Source organism: Nyctibius grandis, chromosome 14 (genome assembly GCF_013368605.1).
Source record: "Nyctibius grandis isolate bNycGra1 chromosome 14, bNycGra1.pri, whole genome shotgun sequence".
Classification (NCBI taxonomy): domain Eukaryota; kingdom Metazoa; phylum Chordata; class Aves; order Nyctibiiformes; family Nyctibiidae; genus Nyctibius; species Nyctibius grandis.
In genome coordinates, this window is record NC_090671.1 from 12,440,206 (window position 1) to 12,454,123 (window position 13,918).

Below are 13,918 nucleotides of genomic sequence, written 5' to 3' on the forward strand. Positions count from 1 at the left end.
TCCGCTTGCTGGATGGGAGTCAAGAAATCTGGATTTTATCTCTGTTTCCCCCATGGCTTTTCCGTCTGACCCTGGGTGGTTGCTTAGAGCCAGTCTTTGGAAGGATGCCTGCAGTTTTCACAGAAAGTTGTAACTGCAGGAAGCACTGATAATTACACTAGAGGTACAACCCCCAGGCAACGTAGGGCCTTAAGGACTGCTGCACATCCTATCATAGCTTTTGGTGCTCTCTGACTTTAGTAGAGCATAAACAACGTGAGATTTTACTATAAGATACCCCTATCTCAGAGGCCTGCGTTTGCACTTGGATGGATTGGGGATTTGAATTTCTGGGGAAAAACCCCTTGGCCATCTCCAAAGCTCAGGAGTTGCGATCGAGGCCAGAGCTTCCTCCAGCCCAACTCTCTGCAGAGAGTCACTGAGCTATAATTAACTGTCTTACACAGCACCCTCCTTTTCAGGATTTTTTAAAGAGCTTTGCAGATATTAATGACCCATAATTACCATGCTTGCAGCACCCTGTAAGACAAAGATATTCCCATTTTGAACATGAAGAAACTGGAGCAGCTCAGAGGGCCGCTCACCTGGCGAGGGGCAGCAGCTGCTGCTGTTGAAACAGAGCAGCCTTGCAAAGGATGACAAATTGGGGTGACATTTGCAGGCTGAAACTTCACAGAACCGAAAACTTCAGAGAAACCAGGGGGACATGGAAAAATGCTTAGGGACTATTTCGATTTTATTTCTGAATGAATGTACTTTCATCCCTTTGTTTCCAAACCATTTTCCTTACATGGGTTACAGGGGTCTATTTCTGTTGTATGACTGTCACATCTCACGGCCAGGTAATAAAAAGCACTTTCTTTCCAACAACACAGCTGGGGGTTTTCCTTCATCTGTGTTAGGTTATTAGGGATCCATACTGAATTTAACATCCTTCTGTCTTTCCTGCTGGGATGATTCAAATGGCAAATGCATTTTTTTTGGCACAGGTCCTAACTGAATCAGCTTCTCAAACTAGTTCATCATCTAAGGGGATCCTAAGAGTCCACGTTTTATATAAAAGGGAGGATGGATCTGAGATAAAATGGAAGGAAAAGCATGAAGAGGAGAGAGCTTGTTCTGTGGGTCTATGTCTGCCTGACACTGCAAAGCGGTACTTGAGTTCCGCCTTGCTTGCGCATCTCTGCACGGAGATGCCCCAAAGGAGGGATCCACAGGGCGTCGGGAGCCACCGGCTGCCAGCGCCACGGCGTTCTCGGCTGGGGAGGTGCCCTGGGGACACTGCTCACACCCACCCCACCCTGGTGGGACACAGCACCCTGCTCCTTCCCGCTGCAGGGCCTTTCTCCGTCACTGCTAGGACATTTAAATCTCTCCTGTACCAGCCTTTTCACTTCTAAATGCCCATTTAAAACTGGTTGTCTTTTGTTTTAGCTTTGACTAAGAACTAATGAGCTTTCTTAAAAATATTTCCCTCCAGGTAATGTTGCGCTTCATTTTCCCCGGCTTCAGGAGCCGCAAGGTGCAAAGTACATGCAGATCCATTTTCCGTTTCCTCACACGCAACAGAATCGCACTCAAGGTATGTAGATCCACCAGCTTGCAGCTGAGCGTTGAATTTTACATTGGTTCAGGCCTGAAATAGTTATCTGTGTTTGGTACAATACTTTTTTTTTTTCCCCTTAGAAAATTATTATTGCTAACTTTTAGAAACTTTAATTGGCTTTTTCTGTTGGCTGCTTTAAAAATCAAGTGTCCATCTCTTAGTTTTGAAGTCACTTATAATGAAGTATTTTCTTTCCATTACAAACACAGAAAAGACACTGTGTGTAAATCTGTACGCAAGATAAATCTTACTAAGTTTTTCCTACAGGTGCCATTCACAGGGGCAAAGTCCTGGTCACGGGCAAATCCGCAATTGCCCTAACCTTCCGTTGCGCAGGCATTTCAGTGCGTGTCTGCCAGCGCACACGCTGTTCGTCTGAACTTGTGTGCATCTGCCAGAAACATAATCGCATGCCAGTGATTACGCCACATGGGATAATCTTCCACGTGGTTTTATGCAGAAAATACAGATGTGCAAAGACTACCCGACCACGTACGTCTGCACGTCCAGGACCTACCCAGCTGGTGTGCAGTTTAAGGTTGCATGCTGATACAAAAATCGGAACTCTCCAAACCCCCTTGCTTTCTAACTTTCCTCACCCAAGTGGGAAGGCCGGTGCGGCTGGGTAAAGAGTCCAAGAGAAAACTCACTAACACTAGAGTGGTATTCAGCAGGCATTCTTTATTGCAGCGCTGGGCAGCACTGGGGATTATCCACCATGAGTGCTCCACCGGTTTGGCAAATTTTCAGAGAATATATACCATAAAGTTATACATAGTCATTGGATTTCCGAGAAGTCATTTACATAACCATGAAATATGCAAATGTCCGCCCCGCCTGCGCAGTCATTTTCCCTGGTGGTCGTCAGGGGTCTTCAGATGAAGGCTTGTAGTCTTCCTCACTGTGTTCTCTGACTGACCCCTGCTTCTGCCTAAAACTCAGTCTGGGGATCACGTAGGCCACGTCCTTCGAGGCAGCTGTTGCAACTCCCTTATCTTTATGTTTCCGTGCCTCTGTTTTCCCAAGGCCAAGTTGTCTGAAGTGAGATATAGCCATCTTAATTAAAAAGGCTCTCCTTTATTTATTTATATAACTAGGTTAGTCCAGTGTCTAAGGTATTTACAACATCCCTTGTTCTTGGGGCGTATATTCATGCAGAAACGACACTGCAGAGCCAAGGTGCACGTGCAGGCACGGACAGACTGCAGAAATCCCACCCCTCGCAGCGTGCCCCGCCGGGGCCCTGTGGCAGCCGTGCTCCTTTCAGAGGGCTTGCGGGGAAATTCACACACGCGTGGCCACGATCTCCTGGACTCGATGATCCCAGGGGTCTCTTCCAACCTGGTTGATTCTGTGATTCTGTGATTCCTGGGGCACGCCCAGACGCGTGCTGACATATTGCCAACAGCGCCGCAGTTCCCCCAGCTCCAGGCACCCTCCTCCTGCCCCCTCCACCCTCACGCTGCCGCGCTCCTCTGGCCCACGCGCCACCCCCGCTCTCAGACGCGTTTCCCGCCCGCCCGCTGCCTTCACGCGGACGCACGCGCGTGCGCGATGGTGCCGCTGCGTGCGGCGCTGCGGCACGTGCCTCCGCATGCACGCGCCGCTCCCCGCGCGACACGCGTGTGCGCACGCACGCGCCGCTCCCCGCGCGCCCATGCACGCACCTGTGTGCGCGCGCGCGGGGCAGGAGCACGCGCCGCCACCGCCGCCGTCCCCTCCCGTGGGCGGGGATAAGGCCGCGGCCGCTGACAGCGCTGACCCTCCCCGTTGCCATAGCGACGGGCCGGGCTGCCGCAGCCGCACCTGCGCCTGCGCCGCCGCCCCCGGTCCCCCCCCCTGGCCGGTAAGTGTCGGCGCCCCCCCGGGGCGCCCCTCGGCTCCTTCGGGGTGGCGGTGAGGGGCGATGGGCACTGGCAGCGTCTGACCTGGCTGCCTGCCGCTGTCAGCGAGGGTGGGCGGCCCGGTGCGCCCGCGGGGGGCCTTGCGGAGGGAGGGAGCTGCCTCGGCACCGCCGCGGAGGGCTGAGCAGGTGAGGGGCCGGGGAGCGGCGGCGGCCCCGGGCCGGCTGAGGGGGCGAGGGGGGTTACGGCACCCTGTCCCCCCACCCTGGGCCGGCTGTGGGGGCGTTAACGGCATCGTGAACCCCCCCGGGGCTGGGTGTGGGGCGGGCGAGCGGCATCGCTGCTCCGTGAGGGGGCTGAGACCTTTCCCCCCCTCACAGGCACCCACCGGCTGTCTCCTGTGCGGCCCGGGGCCCGCCGGGGAGACCCTCCCCGCCCGCCGCGGCATTGTGAGGCGGGTCCCCCTGGAGGCGGCGGGCGGGGGGTGTCGGGTGCCCCGCTGGCCCCTCTCTGCCCTAGGAGGGGTGGTCACGGTCCTGGGTCCTGCGGCGCCTCGGGGGAGAGAGGTCTGCGCTGCGGCGGGGCGAGGGCAGCCCCCCGGGCCGCCCGCTGTAACGCGGCGGAGGGCAGCGCTGGCTGTGCGGGACGGGCCGCTCCCGGCCCGCCGGGCCTGCCCGGGGGTGTGCTGGCGCCGGACCAAAGTGCCTCCTTTTCTCTCTGAAAAGGCCCTTTTTCTGGTCACTAGAGCAGCAGAGGAGAAAAGGGGTTATCCCGCAGCTCACTTTACCCCTTATCTTTCCGGTTCTGCTGGGTCAGGGGCAAGGACGTTTCTTTCCTTTCTGGTTGCGAATGTATCCAGCGATCTGCCCCTTCCCCTCCCTCCCCAGCGTCCCTCTGCACAAATCCGGAATGCTTCAGTGGAGCTGCTGGCTCCCACCCACACCCTCTGGGGCAGGTTTTACATCGCAGCCGCTTTCCTCCTTCACAGCCTCCTTTTGTAGGGTACGTTTTCACTTCAGACAGTGACAACAGGGTCGTTTTCATGGGTAGTACGGGGCCTGCAAAGAGAAGGATGGATGGATGGATTGTGTACGTTTTGGAGTGGGTAGGGAGTAATCTTCATTTGAGGTGAGATTTTTTCCTTCTGAGAATGCCTGTCGCTTGTGGATATGGCAGCAAAGCAGCGCAGGGCGTCCTCAGACATGGAGATTCTTCCAGCCGCATAGATGCTCTGTTTCCCTAGGCAGGACATGGGGTGGGACAGCAGGGAGGAAGGAGGAGCCCTTCCCACCGTGGACAGCAGTGGTATGCGTTTGGGTTTGCCTTGTTACATTGTGTACAGCTGAGACAGTGAAGGTAAATAAAAACGCAGAAGCTGAGGCAGCCCTGAGGGTGGAATTGTCTGTTTTGATCTGCATTGCAGGTGCATAAGAAGCATCCAGGGTACTTGTTGGCTTTGCCTAGATGGTAAGATGCTTATGCTTAAAAAGCTTTATTGATGCTTTTGCAATATAAATTATGCTCCTTAATTTAAAAAAGACAAATGGATGTGACTGTAAATACAGTGCCTTTTTCTATATAACTTGCTCATTAGTGAATGTAATTCTGTAGTGCTTTATTATGACAACCTCTGGGAGAGGCTAGAATAAATATAGACATTTATGCTCTTAAACTGCATATTGCTTTTTGATTTGACTATTTAAAGCAAGTGCTCTATAAACAGATACTGTCAGACTTGTAATGTTAATTTTTCAAGCTTTTGGTTGTACTGAGGTTCTGTCAGTCATTTTTAGTGAAACAACAAAGATCAGGAGGTCATAATAGAGGAAAGTATCAGCTGCTGAAGTTGAAAAAAAGAATATTGGCTAAACGAACGCATAGCTACCTGCTTTCATCCTATTACCATACTTCTGGTTAGTGTATATATCTAATGTTTCCTCTTCCATTCCCTTAGAAGAGATGGTCTCATGACCAGTCCAAATCCTGTATGGAGTTTTCAGTCCAGTAGTTGTTACAAACTCTAAAATAGCAATCTCTATTTCATTTCTTGAAGTTGTTTCCTTTACTTCAGATTTCAGATATAAGTACATACTTTCAGGGCTTTTAAATGATTTTTTTTTTTAAATGCATTTTGTCATTGGAGTTACAAAAATCAAACTGTTCCTCTGTGTGCCCTAATTCAAAAGGCTGTAGGTATTAAGGACAATATATTTGTTCTACTATGTTAAGTCAGTCCTTTAACAGCAGTGGGCAGAAGAAAAGCTCCCCAGTGCTATTATTCCAGAATGTGGACCATAATGTAAAGTAAAATATTTCTTGGACATTATAAACAGTATAATAGAGGGAATACAGTTGTAATAAACTTTAGTTTTGATGCTGTGTTAGTCTAATTTCTAGGTATCTCATTACCTTTCTATGGCTTAAAAAACTGTTTTAAAGTAGCAAAACTTTGAAGGATTGCTTTTATATCCTCAGGATCCACAATGTATTGCAATACTTGTGTAAACAGAAAACTATTATGTCATTAATCTCTTTACTCAAGTTCATGTTTAACCTCATTTTTCATAGTAAAGTTTAAAAAAATGTAGCAAATTGTAGTTTACTTTCTACAGAGAACTGATGCCTTCATCTTTCTGAAACAGTTTATAATGCTCATGAATTTTTTTGCTGACAGGTGACACTTTCTATTTGTGTATCTGAACATAGATGTGTGTCTGTTAGTGGGGTTTTTGGTGAGCAGTGATTTACTTGAAAAATCAGTGTGTCAGATGACTTAATGTTGGTGCTTTAGGCGAAATAGTTAAATGTGTTCTGAGTGGACAAGTGCATAGCTTTTCTTCCTGCTGGTTTAAAAAGCAAAGCCACGGATGAAGAAAGGAAAGATCTAAGGATTTTGGTGTTGAAAAAAGATAGTTGCATGAAAGGTCTCTGGTTTGGCTTTGTGCAGCCTCTCCCATGTCTGCTGCAGCACACAATAAAACACTGTGAGTAGCTGTGAGACGTTGGAAAGCATAGACATAAGTCTGTGTGCCTTATTGCAGCTTCCACGCTGTTGTTGTTGACACAAATATGCTTCAAGAAGCTAATACTGTGTAACCTTAACGGGCATGGTCAGAACAGTCTCTGGCAGAGCTTGTCTTGACCCTGGGAACAGGGGGACTGGCGCTGCCCAGAGCCGGGTGGGGAGGGTGCCCTTTGTTCAGGCAGAAATCCTGTCGCTGGAGCTCCCGTTTCCTTTGCGGCTGCAGCGTGCCAGAACAAACTCTCTGCTCCTTTCCTGTGTGCTAATGTAATGCGATAGCTGAAAAAGCAGATGAAGATAACAGCGCATTTAGTAGAGCCAGGTTTGAGTGTTAGCTCCCCGGTTGCTACCTGGTGTACCTCACCTCTGATTCCTTCACTTGCTTGATGAGACCCAGCATCCTTTATATATCTGGCTGTAGTAACTTCGATGCATGCGTGCCTGATTAGTCTCTCTGCTCGTTTTTAAGTGATATAAAAACTGTCTTCCTCTAAACAAAGATGTCCAGCCGTGTGGTAATGGGTATTAGTCAGTATCTCCATGTGATCAGTGAATAATTCTGTTTGATAATGTTTTACGGTTATCATCTACCAGCTCATTTCTCCTGGTGATGTTAAAGAGCATGGTACTATAAATGGGAGCAATACATTTATTTACTACTAGAAGTTAGAGGCATGACAAAATATTGCTGAAAACAATGTCCTCGGAGTATATCAGAACTTCTGCAAGCTGTTTGTTTGGGGTTTTTTTAAATAATCCTTGAAAAAAAAAACGTTTTATTTGGGTTGCTGTTTCTTTCCTGCTATTGAGGAGTATGTCTGCTCTCATTTCACTCCTAGAAAATCTTTGGAGTAAAGCATTAAAATACCTTGTTGCTTGATGGTCTTAATCATTTGGGTGAGGGACAGGATTTAAGATCAATGTTATTTAAAAAACCATTGCTTGACTGCAAAGTGTAAAATGTCATGGTTACTACCTAAACAGAACGATACCTGCCTCTAGAAAGGCTGAAAATACGCCAGGGAACAGTCGCTCCCTGTAATCAGAGTCAGTGCCCAGAAGGTGCAGGATATTGCATCTCTGTGGAGTAGAGGTGTCGAGCCGAGGAGGTGTCCATCTGTGTGGAAAAAATCATGTGAATGATGTCATTAGTGGCAGGTTTCCTTTGTAATATAAGTATGTGTGCTTGTTTGCTTCCCATTCCTCGTGAAAGCTTGATTTAAGCTGTGTGCAGTTTTTTGTCTCAATTTGAAATTTGGTTATGTACGCAAGAGTATGAAGCACCTTTGTTTGAAATTCTGTGATTCTGTGAAATTCTTTGTCCTGACATCTTATTTACTTTACCAAAAAAAAACCTTATACTTGCTTAAGAGAGGACTTAGACATATGTCATCACCACCAGATTTCCTTCATCAGCAGCTCTCAAAACCTGTACTTTAGCAAAGTGGAGACCAATTTTTGTATGTTTGATCGTAGTTGCTGTTCTAAAATAATAAAATCAATGGCTTATGAAGCAGCATCACAGAATGCATTAGAGAAAAGCATCCTCCTCGGCCTGTTAAACTTCCCTGAAAAATAGTTGTGCTGTTCTGCAGAGTTGCTGTTCCAATAGCTGTTCTCTGCAAATGGATCTCTCCTAGGAGGACAGATTTATGGAGCTTGCTGTAAGGCTTCAATGCCTTTTGATGTGTTCCACAAATATTGCAGGTAAACGCTGAAAATCATGATTTCTGCAGTTCTTGCAGCAGGAGCTGAAGCTCAGGTGAGTGCCCCGAGCTGGCGCTGCTGCAGGAAGCAGTTCTGCCGGTACCACCCCACCAACCTGGGTACGGATTATTTTATTTTCCCACCTTCTCCATCAGGTGTCTGCGGTGCTGCATGGCGAGCCCATCACCTGCAAAACAGCCAGTGGAAAAACGGGTTTGTTGTCAGCTGGACCAGTTCCCTGACCTGGTTCACTGAATGACCAGGAAGGTGATTTTGAAGCATTTCAGAAACGCGACAGTAAATTCCTGCTCAGTATGTGCAAGGGAAAGGGGTGAGACAAAGTCATGGCTAGGCTGGATAGCTAAATAGTTGCATGCCTGTGTGGTGGCAGGTTATTTTCATGTTACGCGGGGAAGCAATGCCCAAGCGAGTCAGTTATGTGAAACAAGCATAGTGATTTTTTTCATTTGTGTTTCATTAAGCCTTTGGAACTGGGAAATTTAAAAAATTGACACAAATTCTTTTGAAGTAATCACTGTTATTTAGATCATGCCTTTCTTGTTTCCCTGAAGTCAATTATGCCAAAATTAGGTCATTTTCAGTGTTTTCTTCCAGAGTAAGCTTTATCTCCTTGACAGCTGCACAGCCATAGCATTGGATACCCTGGTGTTGGTCAGAATCATTGTATCTGTGTAAAATGCCGCTGCAGGACCATTTGATTTGGTTCTCTAATAGTCTCTGTCATGGTAGTGATCTTAACATCTGATTACTTTTAGCCTACTTCCACTGTGACAGCTCTGGGGTTTTGTGGTCTCAAGGATGGCAAAAACTCCATGTGAATTGTCCATGAGTCCTCGTGACTTCAGGTAGGCAGTTGGGCGTGTAAGCAGTCAGTGATTTCTGTGCAAAGTACCAGCTTGTTCATTTAGAGCATCTAGAAGAATTAAATCATCGCTACCAGGAGTGTGTCCACTTAATTATTCCTCCTGCTGCCATACCAATTGCTGTTGGAGTAACAAAAAAAGTATTTTCTTACTGAAATACTAAAACCTGCGCTTCCTCAGGGACGTTCAGAGATTAACTGTGAAGAGTCTGCAGAATCTCTGTTCAGAAAATGAAGGGGAAGCAGGGCAGAGACACAACTGAGCAAAATAGCATCGAAAAGCAGCAGAAATAGAGAAGGAGCTGAGAAAGCAAAATCATATCCTTCCTCGGGGAGGAGGGTGGCACGTTCCCTTTTGCCCCTCAGTTCTCTCCAGGAAAGATCTACTAATTTTGCTTGCCTTAAACCACACAAACTAAAAGAATATGAAAACAAGTTATTGGGACAGTAATTACATGTAAGTATTGTTATACTTTAACACAGAAGGCAGAGGGAGAGGGGGACAGAGTTGTTGCTGTAAGATGTGCTCGTTACTGCTAAGGGAGCACTGGGGAAGGGGAAGGATTCGGCAGGTGGTTGTGTAGGCCTAGCATGTGGTCTGAAAAGCAGGACTTTGAGAAGTACTGAACTAGTTAAAGTGGTTTAGTCGAATGCACAGATGAAGGGGGGGGCGAACATAAACCTGAAACCGTGTAATAGGCTGTTACTAAACTGTATTATTGCTGGAACTATGTGAGTAGAAGTATAACGGTATCGGGTTGGGTAATGCCGGGGCTTAAAGCAACTGTCCAGGCAGAAGGATAGCAAAGTCCTGGAGCTGGCTGTGGAGATGGCAGGGTTTCCTTTAGCATGTCCTTTGAAATAAGCTGAGCAAACACTTTGGGATGGCATATGTCTCTGGAGATGGAGAGCTGATCTAAGCAAAGTGTCTGTCGGTTGGGCATTTTATCATTGGAGCTACATTATTTAAAAATGTTTAGTCAATTGATTGACAGTCTTTAAAATGGGGACTGGCTAAAACCTTGAACGTTCTTATGAGAAGTCTCCTGTGTCCTTAATTAGTTTTTGAAATTGTATTTTGTGGAGCATACAAAAAGCATTTCAGCAGCTTTTGTCAAATTTTGAGGGGCACTGGCTAGGTACCAGTTGAGAGGAAAATGCCTGCCCGCCCATACATGTTTCAAGAAGATTGGGATGTGTGTTGGCAGGGAGCTAAAGCAGCTTCTCCGGTGACAGTCACCCCATCCGTATAAAAGGAGGTTATTCTCTTTTGTTTAGTGGATACCAAACAGGAATAAAAATGTTAAATAACTACAGTTGTTTGGGCTTCCTTCCAGCAGCTTCCTTTGGGCTGTGTCTGGAGTCCTAGGTTAGCATCACCCTCCTCTTATCTTGCAGTGGGGTATAGAGATGCTCTGATTTTGTGCAAAGGCACCTGATACACAGCCAGATGCTCACTGCCTTGAAATATTTTGAATTCTATCCAAATACCTAAGCTCAGAAAAGGCCTGGAGCCTGCGCATCATCTGCAAGGCAAGATTTGGCTGTTCAAATGTTAGCGATTGTTTATGGTGAGCGTGTGATGAAGTTGCATTTTGAAAGCTCTTGTTTAATATTTTTAATTTTCAATTTAAGATTTATTTATTTTTGTTCCCTTTTTAAGGGAACATGCACTTGTAAAACAGAAAGAAACGTTCTGTGGTGGTGATGGTCCTGAGAAATGACACATTGTGCATGTTGTAAGGGTGGAATACAGCATACCATCGGGATACAGCTTGTGTAACGGCAGGTTCAGCACTGGTGGTGTGTTACCATTGCAGAGTTGAACACTGCAATGCCCCGTTTAATGTTTTATCATCCTATCAAATGACATACGCATTCCTGGGGGGAGTTTGCCTGGCTCTGTATTGCACGGCTCCTTTTGTATAAGAACACAACATACCTTTTTTTTTTTTTTTAAAGTCGCTTTGAGATGAGGGGAAAAGGAGGGGGGAAAAACCATAGTGACAGTGTTCTGTGGTGTATGCAGTTACAGCTTTCTTCCCAGCATTGGCTTAATTCCTCTGACGAAACGCAGCTAGAGATTGGTTGCTGTGAGAGCTGTCCCACCGATTTCCATGGTGAGAGAGTAAAGATTGCTCCTGGGGGCTGTTCAGGGCTCAGTTGGCTTCTGCGTTCTGCTCTTTCGCTTGTGCTTTTTGGCCGTAGCCTTATTCTTGGCTGCACGTTCTTTCTTGTTTCGGAGAGCAGGAGATGGAATCGGCTTAGTGCAGTCCCAGAACTGCTTTATAGGATTTCTCTCTGAAACCTCAATGGGAGACGTACCCAGATAGATTTTGGGGTTGGTTCACACACACACCCCAGGCCCCAGCCTTTAAACTGACCCCTCCCACAACCATGTTTTCTGTAAGATCTCAGCTGCCCATCAGAGCAGTTGCTGGATGTGATTTGTGGCTGAGTGCTACGCACCAAGAAACAGGGGTTTAAGAATTGTTGAGGAACGTGGAGTAGCTGTAAATCCCAAACTCCCTGGAACTAAGTCAAAGTAACTGCACAGGGAAGTGATGGGAAAATGTTCACTCGTGTTTTAAAATAAACTATTCATTCTTTTTTAATATATTTGTTTCTTTTTTATTACATCTCCTAAGTCTATTCCCACTTAAAAAATTTTCTGACTGAGATTGCATGGGTCAGGGGGGTCTCACTTGCATCGTATCCTATGAGCTGCTGACAAATTTGAGACTAACATTAAATAAATTGTTTTATGCAATCGTAGTAGCTTTCACTGATGGTGAGAATGCAGAATTAAAGGGGTGCTGTTAATTTATAATAGCTTTTTCAAGTTTCAATGCATGGTTTAACTTTGTGACAGTTGTCAATGTTTCTGGCTTTAAAAATTAGTTTATATTTTTGCATGGTGTCCTTTGATCTTTGCACAACCTACGTAGGGAAGGAAGTTGATCAGTAGTAAGATGTTATGAAAAGTACAAAATATGCAAATAGACTGTGGGTGGGTGAAACAGAAATAAAAGCTTTCAGTGTGTTCATAATCCAATTATTCAAGTATTTAATACTCTGATTATTCAAAACTGACTCAGAAAACCAGTTATATGCAAATTAGTTCCCAGTCATAAATGAGCATGTTTTCCTGCTGCCACTTCTGGGGAAAAAAGGGAAAAAGAAAAACAAAACCAAAAAAATAAAACAAAAATAAAACAACAACAAAAAAGTCTATAAAACTAGCCTGCATCTGATTATATTTTCTTCAGAGTAGGTAATCCTAGTGTGATCTTTAAGATGCAGGAGATCAAGGTGAAAAAATAATTGAAGGACTTAATAGTGACAGCCTTGTTTTGCTTTTTCTAACGTTTAGAACCAGTTTTTTGAAAATGCATTTATTTGCAAGGACTGAGTTATAAACACTGTTTGTTGCTGGTGATAAAGTCTCACTCTACTCAGATTATAGTTACAGGCATAAAGCCACCGTTAGTAACCACTGTGATAGTAAAGGCTTTGGGATGTTATGTGTAGGCTATTCTTTCTGTGTAGTCCCTCCTCAGCGAGTCCTCTGAGGCCGTGGGCAGGGGGGGGCTGCCAGCGTGGTGGTCGTGGAGTGTCCCAGTGCCTCTGCTGCCGGGCTGGGGAAAGCAGTCATGGCTCAGAGGAGCTGCTCTTGGAAGTCGTAGGACAGGAGCCTGTATGCACAACTCAGTTTATTATTCAGCCAACCCAGAAACCTCTTTTTACAATATTTTTGGTCCATAATTCTTGCTTGTTTGCTAATGATGGTGATGGTGAAATGACCCGTTCCACTCCACAAAGCACAGGTTGGCACCATTCCCCTCATTCCTCTTGAGCACTGAATTTAATCTCTGATCTCTGTTATAAAGTAACCAACAGCTCTGGTTTGCCCCTTGCACAGCGCTGGATTCCCTGAAAGTCTTTTGCCCTTTATTTTTTTTTTTACAATCAAACATATGCTTCTGTAGGGATAAGTCAGTCGATGATGTCAGTTAAGGTCACGTATTAAATCAGGAACGCTCCGTGTGTGTATTTATTTACATACACCACCACCAGCCCCCCCCCCAAAAAAAAAAAAAAAGTTTTTCCAAGGCGCAGCAGCACTGAGTCTGGTGTTCTTTGGGGGAGTAAAAAGTATAAAATTAAATGCAGGGCTGTGTTATGTTTAGGAATGACCAAAGTGTGTTACTTTCTCTGAGTGTACGCTCTACCAATTTTAAACTTGTAGAATCAAATTTTTGTCATAAAACTACATACCAAAAAGCGTCCTATCATAGAATCGTTTTGGTTAGAAAGGACCTTTAAGATCATAGAGTCCAACCGTTAAATGGAAAACACCTGACATGGCAAGACGGACCAGGAAGGTGCCTGTGAGGCAGCCAAGGGACAGAATTAAGGGCTATCTTATGCACAAGGTGTGGTCCCATAATTAAAGACCGGGGCTGTGATGCCATGTCAGATGGTTGTCCAGGCAACGGGAGCCCTGATTCTTTACTTGTCTTTGGAACCTGAATACTGTAATTGTTTTTACAAAACTGCACAGATAACTGAATTTAGCCTTTCGTACTGTAATGACAAAGCTGATGCTCCCTGCGCATCAGTGTAACCCAGTACCAGTCCTCCTCCTCCACATCCGTGAGGGCCCCGCTGGGCCTAGCTGTGTGTTAGAGCCCTGGTTTGTGTTTCTCTTCAGAGATGGTGCCTGTAGTGCTTTCTTCCTTGTTCTTGTCCAGGGGTGTTACAAATTCCGGTATCCCTGCCGGTCAGGGGAAAACCCCCAGCAAGACAGAGGGACATACTAGCCCATTTCTCAGAACGCCACTGTTACCTTGTAA